The 21,004-nt window shown below is 43.1% G+C and overlaps 1 protein-coding gene across 1 annotated transcript in view; it reads right to left on the reverse strand.

The window, feature by feature from the left end:
• LOC147032135 (uncharacterized) overlaps positions 1-21,004 on the reverse strand; it is an 84,823-nt gene that overhangs the window by 975 nt on the left and 62,844 nt on the right. The gene's annotated exons all lie outside the window — the stretch shown is intronic.

The raw sequence follows: 21,004 nt of genomic DNA on the forward strand, positions 1-21,004 counted from the left end.
CCCATGCGATTGAATTTATATCCCTCCATAGATCGATAAAATATCTAAAATATCGTGTCCGTGGGTGGATGTGTGGGTCTGAACAAGGTCCGTTTTCATTACAATGAAAATACTCATGATTAAGAGTTAAAGTGTTTAATTGGAAAAAAAAATGGCCTTTTTTCTGTGTTTTTTTAATGGTAAATATAAATGTGAAGGGAACAAAGAACAAAGATGTCCGGGAAATATTATCAGCAGGTCCAGCAGGTTATTAGTAATATAAAAATATTATCAGCAGGTATGCTGTTGAGATGTCCAGCGGTGTGTTCAGTTACCAAGCAGCTAGCTAGCGCTTGTTAAGCCAGCCGTTCCTTATCAATGGTTTCTGAAGGAGCGCTTAAGCCACATGGCAAGTGCTCTGCAAGAAACTTTGTAACCGAACACACTCCAGATTCATGACACGACGATGAGGATAAACATCTATCGCATCATTACTTCAGCCATATCGATGAATTTGTCCCTCAATGGGTGGGGTGGGAGGAAGCAGAGGAAGGGGTGGGGTGTGAAGAGGGACCCGACGTTGCCCGGCAATGTAGTCCAGTTCACTATGTCCAGAAATATGAGTTCGTTATATTTTTTTGGAGATTAGGAAAACCATACATTTTTGGAAACTTCATAGACTAACGAATCAGAAAATGCATGATTCCATTTTCCCAGAAGCCAATATGGTGGCCATCTTGGATTTTTAAATGGTGACCTTCCAATGCTATTTTTTCAATATCTTGACTTCTAGATTACCAAGGATCATGATTCCAGTGGCGAAATCTACATTTTTGGGGGAAATAAATCCAATGGTGATAATTAGAAATCAGAACAGATGATCAATGGCACAAGTTTAGGTCACCATCTTGGATTTTTTTTTTATGCGCATAACTGAAGTTTACGCTTATCTCCTTATCCTGGCTCCGAGGTGACATAGGAACCTGATCCAAGTGGGTATCTGAACAAAAGTGTACTTAGTGCAACAAGTCAGTGTACAGGTACATAATCTAGTGCTGGCATTTGTAGGTTTATCTGTGGTGATTGTAATTGCAGTCATTACGTCAGTATCTGCAGGTATTAGAGGAACATCCAAATAATTCAGACGAATCCAGGTATGTTGTTGTTTCTACGCGGCTGGTGTGTATACAGTATGTCCAAGCTAACGCTAGTTAGCACATGTTAGCTCTGTTTCCAGGTGTGTCAACTGCAAAGCCCCTCTGACTATTTTTTGTATGTACATTATACCTTACCTATTGTATGTGTAGTATTGGGTGTTATATGTTAATGGGTGGTGTTTACCTTTCTTTTTGCAGACCTGTATTAGAGCAACATGAGCAAGATGTCTCAGCTTCGTCAGCTTGGAGCAGAGACAGGGTCAGGAAATAATTAACTGGAAGCTGTGCATACTCTGTCAGTCTGATGACCAAAGTAAAGGACACTTGGTATTACATCCTAGAATAGATTCCTACCAGAAGATACTAGATACAGTAAAGGAGAGAGCCAGCTTGAAAGATGGAAACAATGTTGAAATGCAAAAGTGGCTAATGGACATCAAAAAAGAAACACTATGTGAAGAACATGCATTTTGGCATCGCGGCTGTAACCTGGTTGCGACTAACAAGGACCACATTCAGCGAGCCCGAGACCGCCATGAACATGCATTATTTACTGGGTCATACCCTGCCAAAAGACATGGACAGAACAGAGGAAGCACTGATATGGGTGAACCAAGCCCATCTGGTCGGTCTTCCCCATTCACACGGTCATGTACGGTGCCGCTGGACAAGGACCTGTGTTTCTTCTGTCAAGAAGACAGTGATGAACAGTTGTTCAAACACTGCACACAAAATGCTGGAGAAACTCTCAAATCAGCTGTATATAAGTCCCAAAATCCAGCATTCAAAACAAGACTGAACACATGTATCTCACCAACAGATGCCCATGCAGTAAAAGTTAGATATCACAAATCTTGTTGGACAAAACATGTATTCCATGCCATGCGAGATCAAGGTGACACAAAGAGTTCATCAAAAGTCCATCCACTACAAAATGCATGTCTGATTGAGGTGATCAACCTTGTTGATGTGCAAACTCAAAACCAAGCCTACCTCTCAATTGATGACATTAAAAACACATACACGAGAATGCTTGGACCAGACGGGATAGAAAACCATTTCCCGGCATTCACCAGATGGTGGCTGAAGGAGACGATCCTTACTGAACTGCCCAGTGTGAAGTCAGTCCTGCAGAAGAACAGAAGAAAGCCATCAGTCTTGTACTCTTGTACTCAGGCTGATCTGACGGAGTATCTGGCATCAAAGACGATTGAATATAGCAAAGAATCCCCCAAGCTTGTCATTGCTTCTGCTGCAGGACACACAGAGAGCAACAGTCAATTGGACTTTGAAGGCAACAAGCATGAAGAAGCAGACACCTTGTTGATCCACCATGCAATTCTGGCTTCACGTCGCAACTCATCCAATGCACAGCTCATGTTCTTCTCCCCAGACACAGATGTACTGGTGCAGGTTGTAGAAAATTATGAAATCCTGCTGAAAAATACTTGCGTTTCAATGGCATCTTGGATTTTGGAAGTGAAACCAATATGGAAAGCTCTGGGTGCAGATCGAGCAAAGACTTTTCTGGCATTTCATGCATTTACTGTACAGGAGCAGAAAACACTGGGTGGTTTTCTAGAATAGGCAAAGCTACCTGGCTGAACATCTATCTAAAAGCAGATGATCATGTTGTCAAGGCTCTGTAAATGCTGTCTCAAACCAGCGACGTGACAGAGCATCTGCTATCTACTTTGGCTGAGTTTGTATGCACTGTATACTTACCCAAGGGGATCCAAATCGACAACATCCCTGAACTGAGATGGTATCTTTTCTGCAAGCACATGGCAGAAAGTAACAAGCTTCCACCCACACTTGGTGCTCTCACGCAGCATGTCCTACGAGCCCATATCCAGGCCAGAGTGTGGGGTCAGGCAGACATCGCCCAGCAGGAGTTCCTTGACCCACTACAAAATGGCTACTACAAGGACGAGGATGGCTAGCTGTAACCAATGACAACTGAGTCCCTCCCAGCACCAGAGGCCATCATTGAGATGGTCAGATGTCAATGCAAAGCAGACTGTTCTTCACACAGATGTTCGTGCAATTCAGTGGAGTTACCCTGCATGCAGCCATGTCCGTGTAGCACTGACTGCCAGAATGATAAAGACTCTCGGGATATCACATTTGCTAGTGACAGTGAGGACGATGGAGATGTGTAGACAGACATGACAGTTTGCTTATGTGTAAACTTTGGGTGTCAAATTCCGAATATTTTTTTCTTTTTCTATTCTGTTCAGCTATGCATACTAAAATGCAAGACAGACACCCATACATGTGCCATTGACATTTGTAAATATCACCATTGGATTCCTTGCCCCCAAAAAATGTAGATTTGGCCACTGGAATCTTGTTTCTAGGTCATCTTGGAGGTGAGATATTGAGAAACTTGTGTTTGAGGTTCGCCAGTTTTTAAAATCCAAGATGGCCACCATAATGACATCTGAGAAAATGGAATCAAACATTTTCTGATTTGTTAGGCTATAAGGTTTTCAAAAAAATATAGTTTTCATAATCTCCCAAAAATAACAACGAAATTACATAAGGAACCTGACTAATGCCGTGCAGGTACCCCTGATAGTTTTATATATGCATGGAATAGTTTCTTGCTTGTTCCAAGCAACTTACTTACTGTTTAAGGGGCTGTAACTCCTTGACGTTTTAGCCAGCATATGCCAACGTATGAAAAATTTGGCAAATACGCTGGCACACGTCGAATACGTTATGGGTAAGTTTTGTACACGTTAAGAGCACGCTGAAATACGTCCTAGTACGCCGAGCTCGTCGACAAATTTTGTGCATGCTCAACATTTTTCGACGTATGCCAGCGTATGACTCGTACGTTCCGCATACGCTGGCCATAAGTTGTAGGCACGTTATGCGATCGTTGACACACGTTACTTGTAAGTTACTCATAAGTTGAAATACGTCGAGGTAATGTTTAGCGTACCCGAAACTTATTTCTAACCTATGAGTAACGTGCTTTGAACCTATGTGTGACGTATCTTCAACGCATATTGACGTATGTAGACGTATTTGACGTCTTCCAGACGACCACAGAACTTACTGAACGTGTTTCTAACTTACAGCTACCGTACAATGGCGTATTGGCAGCGTTTAGGGGAATTGGTATATAAAAATGGGCTTCACAGGAGAACCCATCAGTGTTCCAGACTCCATGTTTTTTTTGTTTTTTTTTCCTTCGGCATGACGGTGATGTTGACACTTCGATGTCTAGTGCGGTTATTATTTGAATCGTCGAGCGGCAGCCTTTTAATAGGCTACGCCACGTGATCGTCGGCGATACGCTGCCGGGTGCTATGCATAAGTTAGACTATCGTTGGGCATAAGTTGTGAACGCCGACAACACGCTAAGCATTCGTTGGTATAAGTTATCTATAAGTTATCGAAACGTTCTGTGTATGTTAATAATACATTATGCATACATCCCACTCGTTAATATAAGCCCAAAACTGAAAATAACATCAATAGTTCAGCGTACGCCAGCGTTTTAGATCAATTTTGATACGTTGCTATACGCTGGCTAAATCGTCAAGGTGTGACAGGGGCTTTAGCATGCTGTGTCATTTGAAGCAACTCGATTTTCATGTAGGCCTATTATGTTGCTTCCCATTAAATCATTGCTGAAGAAAGGATTGTTAACTAATGTACCACATAACAATGCTTGCTTCATTCGTTTTCAGGAATAAGGTTCTTTTCCTGCACTGTGATATCGACATCCCAAGCATGACTTCTGAATTTGACTGAAAATAAATGCAAAGCTGTTTTTGACTTTGACGAGGAAATTTGAATCTTTTGTGCACAACCATTCCACAAGAATGTGGGTGTTACAACTGATGTGTCCAAACTAGACTATATTTTGGAAAAGCAGAAAAAGACTTGATGATGTAGCAACAAATTTTTTTAGGGGCGAAAGCAGAAAATCCTACAAGGTACCTTTCACTAATAATAATCACCTTTCGCTATCACATAAACTGTCGAGCAACTTACTGCAGTCAAACGCATGTAAAAAAAAAGTTCTGTAGAGAAACACAAGGCCTCTCTAACTCAAGGTAGTGGTGAATCTGTTGGTGGTGGTGGTGTATTGCACAGTGTGCATGCATGTGAAGGTAGTTTAAGTTTTTGCCTTACTATATCAGTTACAGCTGTGTTTTTCCTGAATTTTTTTTCGAAAATATAGCTTTCGAGAAAAAGAAAAATTCAGCATTCAAGATTCAATGGTGAAGAATCACTTTAAAAAAATTCTAGTATCCAGATTCGGATTCTTCACCAAAATCGAATCAATTCGTCCTTGTCACATGCCCAACCTGTCCACCAAATTTCATCTGAATCCGTCCACAACTTTTTGCGATACCCTGCTCACAAACAGACAAAGACAGACAGGAGTGAATACACAAACTCCATCAATCTTCGGTGATGGAGGTAACAATATTTGATTGGAAAACCAACTGCATCATTTGTGGGAAAATCTGACATCCCATACAATGTACAACATGGTCAATGGTGGAATCTGGAGTTGGAAGATAATGAAGCAAACAGAACATGTACAGTACACTAAAATCCTGAAGGCTGCAGAAGAGCAAAATTATATCCAAATCATGGGCGTTGATTGCTTTTGAAAAGTGGGGGGGACATCGCATGTCCAGACCACGAAGCCCACTTCATGCCGGCGTGGACACAGCAAGTCTACCCTTGCAAATTCTTGATTTCATACGCTCGTTGACATGCTACCTTCTGATCACACAAATCCCTTAAATTAATCTGACCATCTATCGGCCATCTTTTTATCAAATGTAAGCAGACGGAGCAAAATTTATTAAACATTAATCATACACATTTCAAAGTTTCAAGTGTCATCAAAGAAATACATATATATATATATATATATATATATATATATATATATATATATATATATATATATATATATATATATATATATATATATATATATATAATTGTTTATCAAGCCTCCTTCTCACGACCCTTGAACTGATTCACTAAACATAAACTGAAAACTAGACTGACATACAAATTGATATTACACGAGCACGGTCAACTTACCTTAAAACTTGCCAAAAATATGAACCCTCTTGTCTGTCGATCCAGTGAAAAACTTTGTAGCAATGTCTTGGGGGTCAAGTGCAGTCAGACGATCTCGGTGAACATGACAGATCATGAGATGGTTGAGGCGTTGTTGGGTCATTGTGTAACCAGAACGTAACCAAGTCTTCATACGTCTGAGTGCGTTGAATGACCGTTCAGCTTCGCATGTACTTGCTGGGGAAACCAATAGAAGCCGAAGCAAACGTTCTACCTGTGGGAACATTCGACGGACTTCCGGCACCATGTCTACAAATATCTTACGGTAATCCTCAACAGATGAACCACTGAACTGGTTACGAAAGAAGCCAAGTTCTTGCTCTAGGGAATCCGACAGTTCGGGATATTTGCGGACTATTTGTGGTTTGAATGACCCAGACAGGAGCATTTCACCCAAGTCCCTGTACGCCATGAGGTCGGTTGATGTGAAGTACTCGTTCAAGTTCTCGGATGCGCTGTCGATGACTTTGAAAAATTCAACTCTGTATACCTCCTCTGCAGAATTGGCAGTGTATTCCTGCGTGCCTCCATCAAGTCTCTTCGGAAGCTTGCGCTTACAAGGGAGGGTCACTGGATCTAGTTGGCACTGCTGGAGCTTCTGTTGTGCTGCTTCGAAAACTTCCTTAAACGTCTGGTCGGTACGGGGAGATTGGAGATTCTGTGCAGTTACCTTTGCAGCAGTAAGCATACCAGAGATGGTAACTTGTGAACCCTGAAGTGCCTTATTGAGGTATTCAAGGGATTGGAGAATGGGCAATGATGCAAACAGACCGAGAACACAATTTCCTGATGAAAGACAGCTTCGAATACCGTTGGCTCGCGATGCCGTGTTCGTACCAAAGTCATCACTTGCTTGTTGAAGGGCATCCAGTACCGCTTCAAAGTTATCCAATATTGATTTCACAGCAGGAGAACGAGTTAACCAACGCGTCGGGCAAATTGGCCTCAGGCGTGTAGGGCAAGGAGTGTCAGCATCGTCAGCGTGGATATTCAAGTACAGATGCTTGAATTTTCCAGAGTTGTTGTAGATGTTGCTGAGTACCTGGACATAATCAAGGGCATCTCTTATGAACGGTGCAGTTTGTAGGGCTTTGGATGTAATGAGTTGGGTGACATGAGCTCCACAGTGAACATAATTGGCCAGCGGTTGGAGTTTTTTTAGCTGTGCTTGACAGCCCTTGTACTTTCCAGACATGTTGCTTGCCCCATCGTAAGTCTGCGCTCTAAGGTGTTCAATAGGGAGTTGACACTGAATTAGGACATCCTGAAGCATCTTACAAAGTGATACTCCTGTTGTTGACGATACTTGGTAGAGGCCGATGAGATCTTCTTGAACATCAAAGGAATCCGTCACATAGCGCACACACACCGCCGACTCCTGCTCATTACCCTGAATATCTTGCGTTCCATCAGTTACGAGCCCGAACTGAGTGGACATTTCATTCACGTTACTGCAGATATTTTTGAGGATGGCATGACTCATCAACTGTAGAATTTCGTTCTGAATTTCTCCACTTGTGAACGTCGTCTTCCTTGACAGCCACGTCTTGAGGTTTACATCATCCTCGGCCCGCAACTGCAAGAGCATTTTGAAATTCCCCTCAGAGGCATCCTTCCCACGAATTGCAAAACCTTGTTGGGCTAAATATTTCAGTGAGGTGATAATCTTCAGAAGTGCTGACCGTGCAGATCTTTGCTCTTCTAGCAGTTTGCTGTTCAGCTGCACATGGACACCAGGTTGACTTCTGAGACATTTCAGATTTTCAAAGGCAAGCCTATGTGTGTTTGATCGTCCGTATTGTCTGAATTTTTCTGTAGCCTTTTTCCAGTTCCGAAAGCCCTTTGAGACAAATGTGTCTTCTGCACAGCGGGCAAGTTCGGTAAGTTTTTCACGAGAAGCATCCGTACAGGTGTGACAGAGTACACCGCCGATGCTCTGATCAAAATGAAACCACGGAAAATCTTTGAACCACTGTTGTTGAAACTTCAACTTTCGGTTTGACGGTATTTGGACTGGGATACAACTGACATCATGAGGTTGAAAAGGCTGATCTGGGAAATTAGGCCGAGTACTCGCACCCTTTTCTGCTATCTTCTCCTTTGAATCGTCCACCTCTTTCTGGGAACTTGATTGCTCCAGGAGAGTGGTCGGGGATGTGCTACTTGATGCTGTCGCAAAAAACTTTCGATATCCATATCCTCGATGAAACGAGAAGGTAATTACATTTCAGTTGAATAAATTTTGACATGTGAATTGTAAGGGTTATTTTTGCATAACAGGGCATTTTTAAGGTCAACATACTTTTGACTAGGTCACTCTACCTCCAGGCACAATGTTGACATGTGATAAGCTTTGCGTAGCACATGTATTTCTAAAAGAGCGCTGATACGAGTTCAGTTCTTAATTTAGCATCTGAGCTCCAAATTTAGCATTCCATGACTCGCTTAGTTCCCGGCTACGTGCTTATTACTTTTATTACTTTTGGTTAGGGTCAGATACCCTGGTATTTTATTACCTGGGATTATTAATATTCATCATTTTATTTAATCTGCATTTAATTAACCAATGAGCTAAAGTTGAGTGAGATGATTATGATATTATTGGTTCATAGTTAGCGTCGTCGTTAAAGATTGTGTTCTTGGTTTGCATGCCATCAAAAGGGTTCACCAAAGGAATGAGCTAAAATGAGTTGTAATGTGAACATTTATGTAATTCTTCACCTCTCACAAACCACGAGACCAGGAGACGAGGGATTAAGATCTGTTGCCGTCTGGACGTGCACTCTCTTCTTTCCAATTATTGTACATAGTTTGTTGATTTGTAAATACGTTCATTTCCACTAGTGCGTGCCCGTATGTACATGCGCGTACGTGCAAAAAAATCCCCAAAAAACCACAACTTTAAAACCGCGTGCCTTTGTTTAAGTATAGTGCGTGCCCGTACGTTTTGTTTAAGTATAGTGCGATATAAGTTAGAAAGGTGAAATAAACCATTTTGTTCGCTAAAGGGTCCCAGAACCGTTGCGGGGTCGACATGGTGAAGAACAAGCTGACAATCCTCTATTTTATTTTCAACGCTGCATTTAAAATCTCTAATTTAATCATTCTAAATCACACAGTTTAATGAGACACCTTATTCTGTCGGTCTCTCCTTTGTCTTTGTCCTCCTGAAATTATTCGGATGATGGCGGAAGAGAAATTCCTTCCGGAACGTTATTTTTCCTAGTAAAAATTTCAAGTCGTGGCTAAGCTACTAAGCCTAAGCCTTTTAAAATCGGATTTTCGAGGTAATCTCATTACTACCCTTTTGATACTATATAATCCGAGAACAGAATTCAAAAATAATTTTCCGTTCGTTTGTGCGAGCCGGTAGAGTGAAACCGCGTCATCCTGCACAAGCTCCACCATCTCAATCAGCATACCAGGCCGCGAAATATTTTATTGGCTTATAACTCGATGGTGCAAAGTCACAAAAATTAAACACACACATCATCGTGCAGGTAATAATATCAGGCATCCGGCGATATAAGTTAGAAATGTGAAATAAACTATTTTAGTCGCTAAAGGGGCCCCGAGCCGTTGCGGCCTAACACTGTCTGAGGCGTGGCGCTCCGGGCCATGAAGCCGCGATTTCTTTAAACACTCATAAAATGACGATACAAAGTCCGAAAACGTCCTAACATACCTCAAAATGTCCAGGTCACATTCCCTGTTAGTGGGTGAACAATCCAACGCTTGGCGAATTCTGCTTCGCAATGATAGGAAGAGCCGACATCGAAGGATCAAAAAGCGACGTCGCTATGGACCCTTGGCCGGTGGGAGACCATGGCTTGGGAAGCATGGATTCTCAGTGTTGAATTGTTAACCTATCATCTTTAATAGAACTATTATAGACCAATAAAACTTTAATAGACATTTAAAAAAATTATTCTTGTATTTGAGGAGCATCTCGGCCTGGTTGTACTAGAGCAGCTCATTTGTGTTACGTAACTTACGTTCAATGAAAAAACTGGGGGGACAATCGGTAACATGTCCCCCCCCCCACTTGATAAAAAGTGGGGGGGGACATGTCCCCCCCGTCCCCCACGAATCGACGCCCATAAATCCAAATGATAACCCAGTTGCGAGGGGCTGCTAATAGTGACCTAGTTACAGTTGAGGCCCAGTATCATAGGAAGAGAAACGTGCTTGTCCTCGAACATTAATGCATGAAACATAGCAGCTAAAAGAAGAATGAGTACAGCTACAGAAGATGATGTCCATACAAAGGCTATTCGGCATCTCATAAAAGGGTCAAGCCCCGAAATAGAGTCCAAACAAGTATTTGTGCTCACCACACTCAGAACATACTACTGGAAACTCTTAGAAGATACTGATGACGATGACTGCGATACATACACCTCACAAAACAACTTATAATTGTAAAAGAAATGCCAACTCTGGCATTCATTCAACAGAAATATGGCTCTGACCTTGTCTGCTCAAATGATATTGTTGCGATTCTCGGAACTGCACGCATCCAGCAGATAGTGGTCTCAAGACAGTTATTCCATTTATATACGTGTAGAGTCCCTTCCCTTTTGTCTAGCGGGACAACAGGGGCGTGCATTTCGAGGATCTCATAGCTAGGTTTGCTTACATCATTTCTTCTTCATTTCATTTCCAACGTCATTTCTACTCTTCTTTTCTGATTATTCCTGAGGTAAATCTGAGCCACGTGTGCCCTTCGCTGTGAGGTGTCCTCAGCAAAGGGCCAGCAGGCATTACACCCACACCCCTCCGTAGAAAACACAGCTTGCCAAATGCACACGCAGCGGTAGTTTCGGCCCAATGGATGGGAAACACACCCAGCACGACACTCACGCTGCACGGAATGCGTACCGAGGCCGATAACAGAAAGGCAACCCAACGCCACGTTGTGTGGGATGCGAGTGCCCAAGGCGCAAGCAGCGCATTCCTTTCGACCCATTTCTGGACTAATTATATCGATCGGATTTCGTCCCACGCACACGATAGCAGAATCGGGCGAGCGCTGGCCATGTGCGTAATGGCGGATCGGAACGGAAGATGTTGTACGGAACGTGCTCTCAAAGGCAGACCTGTGCGCCGCTCGCGATACTTTGTTATCGTACAGAGCCGGGCACGAATGGGCACATCTTACTGTCAGTGCATGGGTTTGCCATAACATCTTACCTTCTCACCTCTACGGCCAGCAAAGCTGCAATCGGGTGGAGGCAAGTTGTACAGCTCAGGCTACGTTGGCGCACACGGAGTGGGCACATTGACCAGCACTGGTCGGGGCGCCCGAGCATGCATGCGGGACCGACACTGCCCTCGGCCGGTCGTTAGGGCATGGCCTGGGGGTTCTTGCAGGGTGATTCATGGCACGGAGTTCGGTGTGGGCAATTCGTATCATGTCGTGAGGTCGGAGCAAGATATTCTTGCGGCGTAGGGTCATCTTGCCGGAAATGGAATGTGGCGGTTTCTGGCCATCGCAGACGGGCCATGCAGGGGATCGGGGCGAATCAGAGCGCCCAATTCGGGTGACGACACCGAGCTTCGGGGTGGCCCCCCCGCCCCGCGCTGAGGGGCCTATAAAGATCCGAGCAGATCCTCCTCCCCTCTCTCTGCCCTGCCTCTCCCGCTCAAACTGGACTTCGACTCTGCCTTCTGTCGTCATCGCTGGACTCCTCCTCTTCTCCACCCTCCCAACTCAAGCCCCCGGTCTCGACGCGAGCTGCCCGAAGCAAGACACGACGCGCCAGCTGTCAGGGGGGTACCGCGCCACGGATCATTCCCCCCAAACGTATTGGTGGCGCGTTTGGGTACCGCGTATTAATTATTCAAAGGTACCGAGAGACCGTCGCCTCAACTCCTCTCCTGTCTTGCTTCAATTCCTCTTCATCAGGTTTTGTGTGTGTGTGTGTGTGTGTGTGTGTGTGTGTGTGTATGTGTGTGTGTGTGTGTGTGTGTGTGTGTGTGTGTGTGCATGTACGTATGTGTGTGTCCTGGTGCCTGTCTATGTAAGTGAGCCTGCAGAAGATCGTTATTATTATTTTCGTGTTAGGTCTGCTGTGCGTCTGCTTTCATAAGTTGCTTGTTTATTGCCACACCACACCTTTCTTCCCTATCTCTGCTTGCACACCCAATAAATCTTGAAGGTACCACATACCTTTCCTCACCCATTGTTAATAAATTATTATTAGAAATGTTCCCAGCTCGTTTTTTGTCTTTTCCCTCATTGGTACAGCATGGTCGAAATCCTAGCTTTGCCGGGACTGTATTCCCAATGATCCGTTCCTCTTAGCTGGTATGTCCTTGGCAGTGTCGCTCGGCTGCATCCGATCCGGTAAAGTGATCTGGTTCAGACAAGGCGTACCGAGGGCATGTTACCCGGTAATTAAATCACGTGGTTATTTTTAGGTAACCGGATTAAGTAGATGGAGGACCCTAATTCACATGGTTGAGTTATTAGAATCCAGGGTCGGTTTAGCGACCCGCCGCGTCACGGAATTATCCGTGTGCGACGGCCTACAATTCCGGGGAGTTTGGTGGGAGCCGAGATAGCTTCCCCGCCCCCCCCCACCCCCGGATTTACAATTCGTATCATGTCGGGTGGAGGCATGTTGTATAGCTCCGTTGGCATTATAATGCTTACAAACATTACATTACAAACTGTTGGCATTACATTACAAACAAGAGCCTTACACAGACATGAGTGTAAGTGTGCTTGGTGGTCTTCTCACCCGACCCCCGGCCAGCAACAATATATACATATATGTGGATGAAGCCCTTCTCAAAGCAATTCAACAGGCAAGAGAACTTCCTTCTGCTGAGGACAAATTCATTGAGCCTGAAACCAGTGAAGATGTTTATTCAGTCAGTGAAGAAGCAACTGCACATCATGCAGTTGGCATCTTGCACAACCGACTGGCTCTCACACATAAGCAAGATGGCAAATACCACTTTCCTGGGGAGGCAAAGCTATATGCACAGAGAGAATTTGTAGACCCTTTAAGGTCCAAGGCTATTGGGTGGATGATGGATCACAAATGGTACAAAGATGGAGAAGACATTGACACCAACACACGGTGCCTGAGCATTGTCTGTGATATTACAACACTATCAACCTCAATCACATCACCCAAGCATTTCGGCCTGGCATTGTTCCTTCACCACAACTTCGGAAGCAGGAAGCTGATTGATATCACGAGTGCCCTGGGGTACATATCTCAGGCTATCCTGGGGTACATACGAGTGTACATATCCTACACAGAACTACGGACATTCATCACATCGGCACCGTCCATGTGGACTCTCAACAACAACCCTCAGAGGTGAATGCATACATCCCACCAGAGCTTGTGCCAGTCGCCAAGAGGCCAGTTAATTCTGCCAAAGCAACCCCATGGCAATCAGCAGGTGATAACTGGAATCACAATGAATACACCATTGATGGGAAGAAGACAACACATGCAATGACCAGCATTCTGATACAGCCAATGACAACTGAGCAGGTGTCCGCAGATGCATTAAAACAAGAGCCTCAGCGAATACTAGATACACCAATACACTTCAAGGTATGTAAAACATGAAAAACACTTGGGCCATTCTGATATTGAACCATCAACACAGTATGGCTATGAGAAGGGAGAGCTTTATTGGACCTATTGAGGTCCAAAATAATGACACGGAAAGTATCAGCAACAGAACTGCTCAATGATATTGTTTGTGACTGTTCTGCAGACTCCTGCATTGCCAACTGCTCCTGTTACAAACACAACCAACCATGCACAACATCAAGTTCATGGGAGTCTGTCCTTAATGACTGAAATCTACCAATGAAATTATCTCACTCAGGAAGCTTATGACTTTCTTGATCACCAGGAAGACACTGACTAAGATGTCATTTGTTGAGTTAAGCATCTAAATTGACTAATTAATCATTCAGAAGGTTGAATTGACTATTAATGCCCCAAGATGAAGAGGTGGAATTTCATTCTTACATTCTTAAAAACTGGAATGAAAAAGTTAGTTTCCATCTGACACCGACCACATACCTTACTCAAGAGGAGAGGTTGGCAAAACCTACGATGTTCAATAAAAAAGTTTTATACTTCTAATCGTGTTATGTAAAATGAATATTGTGTTAAATGTGTGTGTTACAAAGTGTACTTCCAGCGATACATCGCAATAATTTGTGTGTTAAAATAAAATGAAGGTTTCCCAGATGGAGACCTGTATTTATACATCTTATTTGTCAATTTTGTGCGTTATAAAACAGGAGAGAACCATTGAATGCACAAAATGTAGAAATAAAGAGTGGCTATAAGCAGTATTTCAAACATCAGGCAAATCAATAAATGATGAATGGGAACAAAATACTGTATACCATTTAAATGATTGATCCCCACATTTTACACATGAAAATCCCAGGTCTTAACAGATTTCCTGTGATACCACTGCACCTCTGTGACGCCATCTCGAACACTCCCTACATTGAATTGAGTTCCTTCCAATTCCTTTTCCACATATTGAAGAAGGCAATCATCTGCTTTCTTTCCTCTCTCCTTCTTTACAACTCACCATTACCTTCGTTTTGTTAATGTTGACATATGACCTTTTCGGTTTTTCACATTATTGCACTTTTCCATTTTGAAACATCTCTTTTGCTTCTTTTTCACTTTCAGCAACCTTTCCTTTTATTCTCAGCAATTCTTCCATCACTGTTGCAACCAGTGGAGCACTAAAAACTGATCCTTGTTGTAATCTACCTTAACTCGTGGCAGAACAGTGAGACATAGAGCATCCGCTCTGAGTCTTGGAGGTCGGCGGTTTGAACCTGAGCCCAGATGAGTCATATAAAAACTTTAAATGGGATGCGTGCTGCTTCCTTGCTTTACACATTTGGTATTTAAAGTATAGAGCATGAAAAAAACCCAAAGGTTGGCATTTAGCATCGAGGATGAGAAAGAAATTCTTCCTCGATTGCCCCACTGAGTGCGAAGAGAAAAGTAGTCATAAAGATGACGTTGCTGGTACCCAGAGTGCTTTGGGAAGTGATGCCACTTCTCCCAATCTCAGCACCTGTGCTTGTGTGAAAATAAAGTCTGGCGTTGTCATGTATCTGTCTGCATGTGTTCATAATTTATGTTACAGATCCTCCCACAAGCAATAGAACCTGAAAAAACCAAAAACAAACAACAAAACAAAACATTTCAGTGCATCCGAAGTTGAAGTTGGTCTTTTTCCATAGGTGCTGTTTTTTTTATACTGCTCCATGAGTACTTTTGCAATTTCTTAAAGCAGGAGGTGCCTTCTGAGAGGCCATTCAACAACTGCTCTTAGTACTCGATCCTTTACTTTCACGAGGTCAACGAAAACATAATACAGTTTCGGCTACTTCACTTTCCCAAAACCTCTTTTGGCATTGCCTCAAAAATAAATATCGTTTCAGTTGTTGATCTTCCTGCCATAAAAACAAACTAGTTATTGTCTCTACAGTATTTACTACTGTTCTTAGTCTTCTTTCAACCACCTTTTCAACAACTTTCAATCCATACTCAATAAGTTTAACTCCCCTGTAAGAGAAACATATTAAAGGGTGTCCCTTCATCTGAAACAAGGACACAATAGTGCTATTTGGCTAATCTTCAGGGATCACTCTTCTTCCCAGACCTTCCAACACAATTTGTCATTCACTTGATTTCTATATCTTCGTCCACCTCTATCATTTTGACGAAGAATCCAGTTGGATCGACTGCCATCCTTTTCTTTAATTTTCTCACAGCCGATTCAAATTCTTCTTCACAGATCTCTTCTTCTCGAGTCGAGACTTTCAACTTTCTTACAATCCGGGTAATTCACCAAATCGTTTTCTTCATTCAACAGCCTTTCAAAGCAAGCTTTCCATTCCTTATCAATATCATCTTTTTCCCCGAGCTAGGAGGTGTCCGCTTTGGTTTCTCAAACAATTAACTTCCACTACATTTATTCTCTCCTATATCATCTGCCTGGATATTTTGAAAATTTTGTTCTCGCCCTTTGAAGTGATTAAGCTTTTCCCCATTCTTCATAAAGTTTGTTCTTTGCTCTCACTATTTTCTTAATCAAACATAATCTTCTTCTGTTCAAGTCTGCTTCTGGCAAACATTCCCCTTCTTTACCATCACTCCAAAAGCCCCTGTCACACCTTGACGATTTAGCCAGCGTATGACAATGTATCAAAATTTATCTAAAACGCTGGCGTACGCTGAACTATTGATGTTTTTTTTTCAGTTTTGGGCGTATAATAACGTGTTGGACGTATGCATAACGTATTAGTAACGTACAGAGAACGTTTCGTTGTCTTATAGATAACTTGTACCAACGAATGCTTAGCGTGTTGTCGGCGTTCACAACTTATGCCCAACGATAGTCAAACTTATGCATAGCGCGGCAGCGTATCGCCGACGATCACGTGGCAGAGCCTATTAAAAGGCTGCCGCTCAAAAATTCAAATCATAACCGCACTAGACATCGAAGTGTCAACATCACCGTCATGCCGAAGAAAACTTCGAAGAATGCTGCAAAGAAGTGTCCTGGGCAAGGCCGTGGACGCGGACGCAAGGAGGATCCATCATCACCCACACTCTCCTCATCACGCTCACCCTCTGACGGAGAGGATGCTGGTTCCACCAAACCATGAGTTCCACCATTAGCTGGTCATACATGCCAAAATGCCGTCGCCTCCCGATCCATGGTCTCACCCAGTTCCTTCTCCTCCGTTCACCTCTTCTTCTCCTGGATCTATTGGCACACAACTGGTACAGTGTCAAATCGATGAGGTCATGTTAATGTTGGAGGACAGCTAGTAGGTATTGTCGTCTCAGTCTTGCCAGATCCTCCATCTCTCGGGTGACATGGACATCTACTCACCATGGAGTCTGGAACACTGACGGGTTCCTCCTGTGAACCCCATTTTTATATACCAATTCCCCTAAACGCTGCCAATAAGCCATTATACGGTAGCTGTAAGTTAGAAACACGTTCAGTAAGTTCTGTGGTCATCCGGAAGACGTCAAATACGTCTACATACTTCAATATGCGTTGGAGATAGGTTCAAAACATGTTATTCATAGGTTAGAAATAAGTTTCGGGTACGTTAGACATTACCTCGACGTATTTCGACTTATGAGTAACTTACAAGTAACGTGTGTTAACGATCGCATAACGTGCCTACAACTTATGGCCAGCGTATGCGGAACGTGTGAGTCATATGCTGGCATACGTCGAAAAATGTTGAGCATGCACAAAATTTGTCAACGAGCTCGGCGTACTACGACGTATGCCAGCGTGCTTCAGCATGCTCTTAACATATACAAAACTTACCCATAACGTATTCCATGTGTGTCAGCGTATTCGCCAAATTTTTCATACGTTGACATATGCTGGCTAAAACGTCAAGGTGTGACAGCCCCTTAAAGGATGGAGTCATGGTGGACACTGCACAGAATATGTAATCCTAATGCCATGTTTACTAAAAAGTCCAAGGTCCCAAATCTCTGCATTCTCTTACCCACCCTTTCCACCATCACCTATTGATCTCCACTGAACATTAACTTCTTTGCCACTAAGATTGAGATGAAAAAATTGTGTTGGAAGGTCAATTTTAACACATCCTCTGAAATTATACCTAATGGAATTGTCACTGTAATACTCAATAACTGTGCTTTGGCCTTATCCTTTCGTCTTTTTTCTCACTCTTCTCCAGGGGTGCGTTGCATTAGCAAGTGGATTTTTATCACTTGCCGAGCCAGCCGTTCTGTATAAATAACTTTACAAGCTGCTTCCCACATCGCTTGGCAAGGGGAGCAAGTGATTAAAGGGGTTGCTTGGTGTGCATTAGGCAAGCTGCTTGAGAACGGAACACCTCCATATGTTAGTAAAAATGGCAGCCGTAATCAAACTCAAAACGATTGGTGGCTATTTCTCTAATTTCCTATCACAGAGGACAATATTGAAATGTCAACGTGTATTACATATTTTTATTCTTACTTCTACTTTTTATCTTAATTCTTTAAAAATGCACAACCCTGCAAAAGCCCTCAAGCAAGCCACTTGCTAATGGAACACACCCCTGGTATTTCTAAGATTGTTTGCTGCCTTCATATTGGAATGTTGCAAACATCACCCCTTATTCGCAAGAAGGGTTCCATGTATGATTCACTCAATGCAATGCAATGGAACCTCTCATTGCTGGAATCCTCAGGCATTATCACTTGTCCAACTGTTTAATCTCTGCTCATCAGTTGGTTTGTCCCATGGACATACTGATTATTTTTCCAAATAATCAACGGATACACTAAATGTCGAATGAGAGATTAGGACCATCTCCCAAGGTTTCTTTCGTGTTTGGCACCCAGCCTTCCCTTCGGCTGAGAGTTCCCTGCTAATGGTATTCAGAGATGCATCCTGTAATCGTTATCCGATTTTCTCTGTGTGCAGAAATCACAGGTTGCTCTTCATGGCATTCTGTCTCGTGATGTCCCTCTTGAGGTTGGTTGGTATCCCATGACAAGGCAGCAATTTACGACCGATGTTATTCTTGGTCTACATTAATGACCTCTCCTCCTCTCTGGTAAATCCTCTGTACCATGACTGATGACTCCACCTTGTGCAGCACAACTTAGCACACTTGTGATAAGCAGGCTACCATGGTATCCATCTCTGCAGATTTGAAAACAAAGGCCATTATTCAGCAACCTGGAATAATGTACATCTTTTAACAAAGAAAAATCATATGCTCTCATGATTGTCTCTTCACAAGGATCATCTTTCAAACACTTGAGCTTATTTCAATGACCAATCCCTGGAAGATATATAATGTGAGATTATGGAGCTCCATCTTTGCAATGCAGACCCACAATCTCACATTATATCATGAATTTTGGTAGCTACATCTCCAAACTTTGTGGAATTGGCATCATCCCAGGAGGAGGCCCAGTCACAAGGTCTGCTTCTCATCACCAAAAGCAGGTTGGTGGACTTTGTTTTCTATTTCCTCCTTTCTGGCCTTGCTCCTCACATACTTTCATCCCTTCGTCATCTTTGAGGTTGTGTGTGTTTCCAAGTGCGTTGGTAGGTCAAATTGGCCTTCTAATCTTTGCCATTCAAAGGTTGGCAGGATAACCTATAAGTATGCACACTCGTCTCTGAGCCGTCTAGTCTGGGTTTGAATCTTGGCCCAGCTTTAAACTGTCACCACAGTGTTTCTCAGACTGGGCAATTCATCAATGTGTGCACTGTCTCTCCGATGGCATCCCGTCTGCTGCCATTAGTTGGCAAATGTTAAAGATCTCACGGTAAGCTGAGTGAAGAGTAGGCGAGTCATTACCGACACCCTGGCTAAGTTCCAAATTATTGCCCTGACTACCACTGGAAATGCAAAAGGTAAACTACCCTGTGTAACCCTTGCCGAGGAAGTGCTTTGGCAGCACTAAACCTGCCTTGGGGCAGAAGACTAAAAATAAGATCGGCATTCATGGGTAACATTCATAGAATGAACCCACTTTTGCTGCCTGAGTTGTGTATTGAATTGGGAAATGAGAACGGCACTCAGTGAAGTGTTTTACTTCCACCAGGCTGAAGCGTGTATATTTTGTATCCCACTGATAGGCTGGATCTGGATTGAGACCTCAACCAAAATCTAATCGGCTTGTTCTTGTCACCAAACCAACTCATCCACCAAGCTTTGTCATAACTCATTCACAACATTTTGAAATATCATGCTATGCATAGTTTTGGCCCCATCTCTCAATGATGAAGAATGACTGAAAAAATAATTCTCGGATCTGGATTCGGATCTTCACCAAAATTGAATCAACTCTTCTTTGTCACACATCAAACCTGTCCACCAAGTTCCGTCCAAAACATTTTGAGATATTTGCTAAATATAGTTTTTGGCTCGATCTCTCAATGGTTAAGTATAAGCCTGGTGTTGGCTTAGTGGTTAGGGTGGCGGCTTGGGATCCCAGGATCCTGAGTTCAAGCCCAGTTGGCTGCTGAATTAACACCAGGGGGTTGACTCAGCCTGTCATCCATCTGAGGTCAGCGAAATGAGTACCAGTGTACTGGTCCCGGTGTATGCCCCGGTTAGAATAGGTGTACCATATCCCTGTGTGTCGTAAGAGGCGACCAGGAAGGTCATCCGGCCATAAAAAACATTGCCTCAAGAAAAAGCCTAACCCCTGCACAGCAGGGAAAAATGGCTGTAAAAACGGTCATTATATTTTTTTTCTCAATGGTTAAGTATGAATTTAAAAATTCCAGTATCCGGAGCTGGATCTTCATCAAAATCTAATCATTCCATCTTTGTCACACACCCAACCTCTCCACCAAATTTCATCCAAATCTGTCTGCAATTTTTGAGATGTCCTGTTCACAGACAGACACAGATAAACAGACAGACAGCAGGGGTGAAAACATAACATCTGTCCATCTTCAGTGGCAGATGTAATGAGCCTTGAAAGGGTAGTCATCCCGAGTCACAATGATCATGGCTGTGGAGTCGCAGTCTCACAGATCACCGCCCTCTACTCCCCAATGTCTTCCCTCTAAGCACCGGTGCATTAAGCTTGCATAGCAGCAACTCCATAAAGTTTTCTTTGCCGTGACTTTGTGCATGCTCAAGTGTCCACATCACTTTGCAATGAAAATCGCTGAATTCATATTTCTCCTTGGAGGTCCCCATCTTGCCTGAGTCT

This window comes from Eptatretus burgeri, chromosome 2 (genome assembly GCF_056783735.1).
Source record: "Eptatretus burgeri isolate ZD-2024b chromosome 2, Ebu_testis_v1, whole genome shotgun sequence".
NCBI lineage: Eukaryota > Metazoa > Chordata > Myxini > Myxiniformes > Myxinidae > Eptatretus > Eptatretus burgeri.